Genomic DNA, 10995 nt, shown 5'->3' with positions numbered 1-10995 from the left:
GGGGGGGGGGGGCTATTTTATAAACGTGTTTTAAACGAGTTTTCTGAAAAAATAAATTATAGAAACCATGTCTTTATCCTGCACCTGTGAAGCCAGGTGCTTTATTTATTACAAGAACTTGAAAAAAAAGTGTTATTTAAGTGTATATTACAAGAACCTGAAATAAAGTGTTATTAGTATAATATATGCTAATATAAGGTATATAATATATACTAATATAAGGTATATATTTTAAAAGGTCTAAAAGGTCTTTAAAAGGTCTAAAAAGGCTCTTCCTGTGAATTTGAAGTCCAAGCTTGTGAAATACCAGAATTATATGCAGGGACTATGTCATCATCAGGAAAAAATATTACAATTTCCCACAGCAAATAAATTGTTCTTAAGCTTAATGATTTATACTGGTCTGAATGATAAAAATCTAAAAATGATTCAGGATTGGTTCTGTCTTTTCTGTTCTTTCAGAGACATGTTAAAGTGTGACATTTTCTAAATAAAAGGAAGACCTTTTCTGAATGATTTAGTTTGACCGGGAAGGCAGTTAAGCACCACACAGCCATTCGCTCCCCACCCCTCTCCCCCCCACCATGACAAAACAGGGAGGAAAACAAAAAAGTAAAAGCTCACGAGCACAGATACAGACAGTTTAATAGAACAGAAAAGGAAAAGAAATAATAATGATGATGATGATTATAATAATAATAATAGAATATACAAAGCAAGTGATGCACAGTGTAATTGCTCACCACCCACTGACTGACGCCCATCCCGTCCCCAAGCAGTGGTTCCCCCCACCCCAGACAATTGCCCCATATTAATTGTTCAGCTTGATGTCCTATGACATGGAATATCCCTTTGGCCAGTTTGGGTCAGCCGTCCTGGTTCTGTCCCCTCTTGTGCACTTTCAGCTTCCTTGCAGGCAGGGTAGTGTGAGAAGATAAAATATCCTTGTCTTACTGTATGAATGGCTATGCAACAATAAAACATCAGTGTGTTATCAACATTATTCTCATCCTCAATCCAAAACACAGCACCATACCAGCTACTAGAAGGAGAATTCTCTCTCTTCCAGCTGAAACCATGACACTGAATCACCAATATTATGTACATGTTGGTACCAATAAATTGTAATGAAGCTTTTCTGCATTTCAGTGTGAGAATTCAGCATGTGACTTTTATTATATAAACAGTCATTTTTTTATTATTACTATTATTTTATTTTTTTTTCTTTGCCACACTCCTGTGGTTATTTCTTGTGGTCTTTACACTCACATATACTTCTCTCATATCTCTGAGTTGCATACCACTATTCTGACTTTTTTTTTTTTTTTTTTTTTTTCAGGAATTTGAACACAAAAAGTATATCCTTCCTAATGAAGCAGGTGGTCCTTATTCATACCCCTGCAGCTCTGTAGTAATGATGTCACTGAATTGATCTTCAAGATTTCATTTGAACATGTCTTTGTCAGGGGTAATTAGCCTCCTTCTCATCCATTCTTTGTATTTTAAATGGTTATACTAATAAACTAAATGGCTTTTGGGTAATGTGGTTTCTGATGCACCATCTAGCGAAGAATAAAGCTACATTGCCTCAGTGAGAGTGTTTGACAAGTCTATGGTTTAACCATTTCATATTCAACCTTGGCATTTTATTCCAGAAAATGCATAAAAACAGCATAGTTCACAGACTTAATCCCTTGAAACAATAACGGTAATATGTCTCAGTTTTGCAGCCACATGGCAGAGTAATAACAACCATTATGTGGTAGGTCACAGTTGTTTGTAGATTATCTCCTTTAGTTTAGAATCAGTTTTTGTCTTCCAGAGACTGCTTTAGTCCTTGCTGTCCTCAGTGTGACATGGTCCTTCAAGCAGCAAGCTGCAGAGGTAGCAGTTTGTTTATTTATTTATTTATTTTTCTGTTATTTCAGTGTTCTTAAAGGTCTCAACATCTCTTTCAACAGGGAGAAGGCTGGAACAGACCGCTAGCTTTCTTATGCTAATTGTCAAACTCGACCAGTTGGCAGCTTGATCAAAACAGACAAAAACGTGCTGAATATATACAAGAGTGTTCACCAGCAAGTTGCCATTATTAATACTGTCCAGAATACTGACTAGCAATGTTGGGGTAGCACAAAGCTTCTGCCTTCTAGAGAAAATTGAATAAAGATTTTATCCTTGTCTCTAAAAGCATTATAGAAAAGTACTTATATACAAGCAGAGAGAGATAGCACAGTTTGCTTAGTGCCATTTTTTATGATAAGAGATCTATCAGTCTTTCTAGACTGAGGATCCTCTTCACCTCACCATGCTATCTAAAGATAAGCAAACAATATTCCCAGGCTTTTGTGTACAGCCAGCATCTCACAGAAGCCTCAAGAGATCTTTAGGGATGACAGGATGGGAACTCTGGTCAGGTCATCTGTGTTTACATAAAGATTTTTACTCCATTCTTCAGTACCTTCCTACATCTATTCAGCTGCAGAAATCATATTAAGCTAAATTTAATTTATCATTTAAGCTACATCGACCTATAGAAGATTTTTTCAGTAACTCCACTAGCAAATCCAATGCCTTGGAAGCAGAAAGAAGAAAGCTAGTCCAGCATTTATCACAGCATGAGTGGTGACCTTTTTATTTGGAGAGTTCTATAATGCCAGGAAACTTGAATTCCCAAACTGTTATCTCCTTATTTAATCTCCTCTTGGGGTGCTGGCTGCTATAAGTTGGTAAGAATAACAACAGACCTCATAGCTTTGATCAGCAATAACTCTGTAACCTTCTAACTATACTGCAAGTAGATACTGGTTTGCTAGCTGACTCCTAAGTGGAGCAGTGGAATTTTATCAAAAGTTTCTGTAAAGTTAATGTAGAAATAGCAGGGCAAAGAATAGAAATGCATCAATGTTGTCCTATTTCATATCTGTTCTTAATAGAACCTGGACATCTTCACTAAAGAGAAGAAAATTCCACTGATTTTAGGACAACAGACTGTTTGAATGCTGTTGAAATGTGTCAAGTTTTCCTGGATCTACAGCTTGATGAAACATTTCCAAACTCTTCTACCCACCATTTATCATTCTTGACATGAAACTTTTCTTGTGTCCTGTTTGGCTGTATGATATACTGCTTTCTTCTTTGCAGGTTTTTGTTTGGTTGGTTGGTTTTGTTTCTTTTCTGTTTGTTTTTGTTTGTTTAATCTATTTGTAATACATGCACACCAATTAATACAGATTTGACAGACATATCTTTCTATCAAAGTCATTTTAATGATGGCATTTGACAAAGGCAAAGTCTCTTGTGAGACATCTTATGAACACCTATGAATCTTTTCTACTCTTATATAACACCTTTTGATTTGGTTTTGTAACTGAACTATGAGAGAAGTGAAGTTGGTCTCCAGTCACTTCTATTTCTCAGGCATTTTTAAGTAATTCAAAATTTAGTCTTTTAGTGAGCTTGATTTGCTGTAAGATATGACAGTGACAGCTTCTTACAAAAGACATTTCATTAGGTTCTCACTATACTGCTTATTTGGATGGCTTGGCTATTTCTGATGTTGTCAATATCAACTTTTATATGTTGATGCAGTCAAAAAGGTGGCAGTACTTGGAATGTGGATGCATACACATGCTGTCAGTTTGTGCAGAGTGTATTTGTGGTTGTCACCATAAACATTAGCTATAGTATGACAGGTGAATATTCTTTAAGAACATGTTGCTCTGTCCTGAAATTTTGAAGTTTTTCCAATACATTTATTATTGTCTCCCAGTGTGATGAGACTGACATTTTGAGAATTCAAGGTAAATATAGTTGTACAAACTGAAGCACTCTTTGATCATTATATTGTCATAGAGTGTTCATTGGTACTAACAATGGAGTGACAGCTACATAAGTCTGTTCATCATACCTCCAAGTCAGCTTTGGTGTTCATTGGAAGGCAAATCCAACCTATAGGAAATACCTATCACAAGTTCTGCTCAAGATAACAGGTTTTCATATTTTCTCACTTTTTAATTTGGTTAAAATTGAGTTGACTCCAAATTCTTTCAAGATGAGCTTTACCAAGGAGGCAAATTTTGTCAGAATCTGCTATGTCAGTATTGGAGCAGAAAATATGAGAATATGAGAACCCAGAAGTGTTCTGAGTTACTCAGGTCCAGCGACACTAAAAGAAGTGCTCAGAATTTTCCCTGTCTGTGTGTGAAGAAGGATGCAAATTCCCACGTGCACACAGTTTGGAGTTATCACTGCTCTGTGTCCATTGACATTCAGTCGATGTGACTGGCAATTGGTAAGGGTGTTATAAATATGACATAAAACTGCTGAAAAGTATGCACAGTAAAAACTGAGTACTAGTTCTAGTCCCCCATCTCACCTATTCAGTTGCTGTAATTTAGTAGAAAATGATGGCAAGAAGTCCACCTGAGTGTGGGCCACAGTATATATGCTTCTTATACCAATAATTGTTTCCTCTCTAACTATATACATTCTGGGTTTTCCCAATGAGCAAGTCACTAGAGAGCTGGGAACAAAATCAAATATAATAAACTGTAATGCTCTGGTTTTTTAGGCATCTTGTCTGTAGCTTCATTGGCTTGTGTAAAGCTGTGGCTACTTCTGCATCTTGCTGTGCTTCACATCATGTCTGACAGTATTACAATGAAATACACACAAACCACTATCTAAAACTTCTGATGTGGCTTTACTTCTTGGATGACAGTGATGAATACATGGGATATCTTGAGTACTGTGTCTTAAAAGGGTCTCAGGCAAACAGTTTTTTTTTTTTTTTTTCTTCTCTATTAAAGACTGCTTCCACTGACAGAAGGAACTGCTGCCAGAACTGATTATCTGCAGGCCTGGAGGTTGAAGACAGAGAAGGAATACAGCATACAACATGTTAAGTAAATGTATTAAATGTTTGTGCTCAATGCAATAACTTGATTACTGAAACTGTAGGAAATAAATTATACAAGCAATCAGATCAAAGATACAGTAATTCTGTAAGGAATATATCCAAAGTGTAGATTGGATGCCCAACAGGTAAGTCTCAGTAAACACTATTAAAATATCATTTCCTTTACAGTAATACAAATTGTAGAATCACAGAATGGTTTGGGTTGGAAGGGACCTTAAAGATTATCTATTTCAAACCACCTGCCATGGGCAGAAACACTTTTCTCTAGACCAGGTTGCTCAAAGTCCCATCCAGACTGGCCTGGAACGCTTCCAGGGATAGGCCACAGCTTCTCTGGACAACCTGATCCGGTGCCTCATCAGCCTCAGAGTAAAGAACTTCTTTAAACTAAATCTACCCTTTCTTAGTTTAAAGCCATTCCCCCTTGTCCTATCACTACACTCCCTGAAAAAGTGTTCCTCTTCAGCTTTTCTGTAAGCCTCCTTTAGGTATTGGAAAGTCACTATAAGGTGTCCGCGGAGGCTTCTCTTCTCCAGGCTGAACGACTCCAACTCCCTCAGCCTGTCTTCATAGGAGAGGTGTTCCAGTCCCTTGGTCCCCTTCATGGATGAAGGCCTTGCACTGTAGGTATAAAAGCTCCTAACAAATATGACCAATGTGGAATCTCCCAACAAATATGACCAATGTGGAATGTTCCACAAATAAGGGTAAATACAATGCACAAAATAAGCTATTTCCTGGGAAGTAAGGAATTTGGAAATCAAGGGTGGGAACAGCAGATGGGAACAACAGAAGGAGTTGGAACAAGCCTTTAAAAAGTAAGATTTGATTCTATGCATATTCTTTTGTCTTCTTCTCAAGAGATGCATGAGAGGAGCAGGACAGAAATCCAAATGTCATTGTTACACCCCCCGCTCCAGTTCCAACCAAGCATTTAATAATGGCCCTAGTGAGGCTGGGTAGGTGCAAAGCAGTGGATTTTGGCTTGGAGTTAGAATCTGAGCCCAGGCTGGGGAGACTAAATCAAATCAAGAACTTTAAATTCACATTTGAAAATGTTTCATTTCCAATAAAAACCTTTACCTGCCAAAATGAAAACCAACTCTGTACTTGATTTAATACTCTCTCTCTCTCCCTCCATACAGGATGGAGGGGGAGCAAGACACAAACACACATGGTATAGAGGAAGAAAGCAATTATAATGCCTAATGTAGAAGGAAGAAAATTATGGGGAAATTATCTATAGCACTTCACTGATAATTACATTGCATAGATAATGAAAGAATCACTGAAAATATATATGTAAATTATCTAAATTTTAAGTTTTCCTCTGTTCTCTATATTGTGAAACTTCAGTGAAATTTTGTGAATATAAGACTAAAATAAAAATAAAAGTAAATTTATTTTATTTCACCATGTGTGGCAGATGCATAAATAGTTGGTTTGTGTATGTACAATTCTTTTGCAAAATATGCATGTGATGATGAGTTAATATATTTGTGAGAGGGAATACAGTTTGGGAATAGTCTACAATTTGTAGCAATGAAGATAAAGCTCAATAATTGCAACTGGATTTTCATTTTTATTTCTTTGAGAGCCTATTCTATAAAACTTTTGTATAAGTGGAAAGATAATTAAGCTATTCATAAAGTTACTGGCAATGGCTTGGAAAATGTTTAATTTCACAATGTTTTGCATACATGCATAATTATTTCCTATTGTCTGCTTAGATATTATAGTTTTGAAAAGTTCCAATAAAGCTATTTATTTAATCTACTTTTCAAGTCAAATATGCAGAAGAACAGGATTTTCCCCTTTCCTATATTCATTTTATTTTATTTTTGCACAACAATATTAGTGTAGTTATTTCACAGGAAGCATGTAACTTATGGAAAATAATTTGGGGTACCTGGCAGAAATAAAAGAAGAATTAATTAAAGTTCAGGTTTCCCAGTATAATCTGAGAAGAAGATGGTTATAAAGGATGTCCAGGTAAAAACCTTTTGAATTCTGAGTTTGATTCAGATACACTGATATAAATCAGGAACAACTCACTCTAAAACAAAGACAATTATTTAAGAAGAAAACTCATAAGATTTGACTAGAAATTTGAAATTTTGTTCTTGCTTTTTAAGCAAACTGCCTGACTAGCTATCATTTCCACACTTTATTTTTTCCTGTTCTACATTTTTTAATTTTACTTTTTTTTTTTTTTTTTTTTTTTTAGCCCTATATTGCTACTTCATTATATATATCAAATTGTTATGTTATTTGGGTTAAATATTTTCTTTAAGTTTAGTCAGACCTTGATTCCTGACCAACACCTCTATATGTAACTGTTGAGAGAATAGTATTTCTTGCTAAACACTACAGTAATATATATTCTAAGTTAATTTCCCCTCTGATATGAAAAATTATATTAGAGTCAAACTTCTACCTGTCATAACAATATAGTTGGTAATTGATTAATTCTTTGTATTGGCTGGGTATCTCCATGTCTTGGAACAGAAGTTTTCATCTGTTCACGGAGACAGGAGACAGGGTGGACACCAGTCCACATACAGATGAAGCTATTTCACATTGGTTCCCTGTCTCATTCTTTCCTTCCCATATTTCTCCCCTGTTCCTCATCTGGGGATAACTGTTTGACTGTAAAGGTAGAAACAAAAGTTGAAACAGCTCTTGCAAGCTTTCAGACTCCTGGAGTCTCACTACATAATTTTACCTTTTTCAAGGTAGTCTCTACTCATTTTGACAGAATTTCAGCAGCCTTGGTACAGCCATTGCAAAATGGAAAAGCAGGTTCTTACCTGCTTTTACTGTTACACAAAACCAAACAATGAAGATTCCCCAGGTTCCCTCTGATCTTATTTGGGGTAGGCTGGAGCAGTGGACTGGCACTATTACCCTTGCACAATAAAGCACCCTGGAAGGTAATTGTGTAGATGATATAATATAGATGAAATAATATGCTCTTGCATGATTTCTTCTGTTTCTGTTCCCACACTATACAGAAGTTGTCTGGGACCAAGTCAGAATATTCATTTTTATTTAAAACTTCTCCCTAGCACTTCCTGATATCTTTCCTAAATCACTAAGTTTTACAACTCAGAGAATATTCCTGACATGCTTTGAGTCTGATTCCTGCCCTTTGGGAACAAAAAGAAAAATATTTTCTTTTAAATTATCATGTTACCTTTAGATGGTCAAATGATTAAAATCCCTTATTAAGCAATTTACTGTTTAGTTATCACCCCAGAGAGTTAGATTTTATCAATAGCTTGTTTTGGATGACAGCCATCTTTCAATTCAAGGGTTTTGATTTAGCAGAAGATAATTTAAACTACCACAGTGTTATATGCAAGAATTTCCCTAGTCATTTCCTTGAGGTTTTTATCTCAGCATAGAGACAAATGTAGCAAGGGTGGCAATTGCATCCCATCTACAAAATTCATTTTGCTGACAGGACAGAGGTACTGGCACAGAATCCTTAACACTGAACATAATGAACTAACTGTAACACAGATGTAATCTATAAATGTGTGTGTTAATAAATCATCAAAGGTGTACTTCTCCCCATTTTAAAGGGAAACTTTTGAAGACTCATCTAACATTTGGTGTTGCATTGAATTTTTGTGGTGACACAAATACAGATAAACTCAGAGAAGAGGAATTAAGATGATCTAAGAACTGTGCTAGACTTGTTAAATGGGAGAAGTATCAACAACAGTTACAAAAATGTAATGAAAATCCAAGTCATGTTTTCTGTCAGATGACGGAGCTCTATACATATATATATGGAGCTATATATATATATATAACTGAAATTCTACCAGTATTTAACAGAAATGTAAATGTCACATCATGGAGACAGACCTTCTATCCAGGACAAGTTAAACTGCTTTCTATAGATATAATGAAGTTTGTGTGATCTGATACCTCATGGCATAGACTCAAACCATTCATACATAGTGTAAGCAACATGCTATATGGTAAAGGGCAGCATGATGTACGTATTTCAGGTAATGGGATGTAGGGATATTGCAGAGCGTTTAGAAAGGGACAACTAGGAATGGGATGTCAGAAGCGTACAGATAACATAAAGACAGCCTCATGTTCTGAGGAATACATGAATAAAAACACAGCACAGAGCTAGCAAGCATTTTCCAGCATTTAATATGGAAGAGATATAGCTTCAGAGATTATTAGGTTGAAGAGATGACCTGCTCATCATTCAAGTCACTCGAGAGACTAAGCACCTTTAAGTACTAGCATAAGAATATCATGATTTTTATCTAGACATAGGCTGAAAATACTCTAGCAAAATGATCAGACAGAATTTACAGTATTGGAAGGTGAATAAGAGTTAAAAACCATAAAACTGAAACTGCTGAAGTATCAGTAGAAAAATAGAAGGCTTGGAAATCATGCTCTAATCAGCATCTAGCAGTGTGGAATGATCTAATGTTGTTCTCTCTATCAAGAAATAAGTGCAGCAGAGAAACACTTTTGAAACCACAAACTGTCAAAAGTTTTTCTTAATCGACCTGGTATCTTCTGAACGTGGACCTGTAAACATATCTTGAACCACAGACCACCTCCAGTATTTATGTTTGAAAAGCAAGTGCAAAGTCATGGTATAGACAGATTTTAGGGCTGTGAACTGACAGTGTCATTTATTGTTCCTGACAAAATTTCTCATAACCAGAGTGGTCGAGTCCGAGTACCCTTTATTCTCTTTTCATATGCAAGATTGCATTGCTTTCATGAGACAATTATGTGCTATAATTTTCTGAAGACGTGGAGTATTCAAAATCTTTGTGAAATGATGAGCTTATATCCTGCTTATATCATAACAGAAAAGAGAAGTTGAGGACAAAATGCCACCTTGAAGCTCTGTCTCCATGCTGTAATGTACTCAATACTCCTCCAGGCTAGAAATGACATTGTGCTTAATCTGTCTCAGAATTGCACTCCTGTTTTGGAATGATGGTAATAATAGTTCAAGATTCAAATTCTGAGGTGGTGTAAATTGCCTAAGATAATTTCCTTCACATTTACTTTAGAACTGTCTTTATACTGACTTAGAATCTGTTCCCAAGTTTTCTAGCTCTTGATGCATGATCCAAAATAATGTTCTGCCATTCTTATCATATCTGCTGTGAAAGTACATTAAGAAGACACCTATGTTTAATGAAGTTTCGTAACTACATAGCATTATCTCTACCTAAATCTGTAGGATACACTGGCTTCCGTATTTTTAAAAATACTATGTCTGTGGTGTAACGTTATATGAGTTCAGACACTCTAAACATTTTGTCTATTCTTTAATCTGATGATGACAGAAGGAAGTACTGTCTTCTTCTCCAGAATTTGAATTCCGTCTTGACTCCTGAGACCAAATTCATTGAATTTTAGACTGTTGGTTAAGTCAGCAATGAAGTAGCAGTTTCTAAAGCTGAGTGATTTTTGTCCCCTGACATCTGTTCTTTTAAGATAACATCTTCTTGTTGGCAGTGCTAATAATGAAGCCTCCAGTGGTTACATGGGCATGCTTATGGTGCAGCTGCTTTACTAAGTTTCTAAAGTATGTATAAAAATTTGAAAATTCAGGAGACAGTCAGATGTGTAGGAAATTTTCCTTCAAGTCTGTTGTTTAAATTCTGAATAAATAGATATATTTTGAATGGAAACACTAGCAATGTTACTTGAATTTTATCACTGTAAAAAAGTCACTATTTTTTTTTTTTTTTTTTTTTTTTTTTTTTTCTTTCCCTGCCCTCCTGTTAGCTGATCTATGAAAGTAGTTCTTGCTCAGTTATTTTCTTTTTACTAAAATCACTATTTCCCCTTAGATGCCCAATGCTGCATAAAGCAAAAGACTGCATAAAAGAATGATTAAACATTCTTATAACTTGAGAAGAATCAGAATTAAGCAACAGTTAAGCAGTTAAAGATTTAAGTGTGCTTCAACAGTTTGTACAGTAAGTGTAATGGTTCTGTCTTCTCATCAGCATTGTATAGAAGGTTCATAACTTTATTAAAGCTCCAACTAATAAGAATCTGTTTTCAGAATT

At 35.6% G+C, this 10995-nt stretch overlaps 1 long non-coding RNA gene across 1 annotated transcript in view; it reads left to right on the top strand.

Moving 5' to 3' along the window:
- LOC118167302 overlaps positions 1-5082 on the top strand; it is a 34188-nt gene extending 29106 nt beyond the window's left edge. The window contains exons 3-4 of the long non-coding RNA XR_004751090.1: positions 1340-1468; positions 4809-5082. This is a non-coding gene — a long non-coding RNA (uncharacterized LOC118167302). The remainder of the gene's footprint in view (positions 1-1339; positions 1469-4808) is intronic.
- The last annotated feature ends 5913 nt before the right edge of the window (positions 5083-10995 follow it).

Source organism: Oxyura jamaicensis, chromosome 5 (assembly GCF_011077185.1).
Source record: "Oxyura jamaicensis isolate SHBP4307 breed ruddy duck chromosome 5, BPBGC_Ojam_1.0, whole genome shotgun sequence".
NCBI classification, from domain to species: domain Eukaryota; kingdom Metazoa; phylum Chordata; class Aves; order Anseriformes; family Anatidae; genus Oxyura; species Oxyura jamaicensis.
The sequence above is the reverse complement of the archived record's forward strand: the minus strand, read 5'-3'. Positions and strand labels throughout refer to the sequence as shown.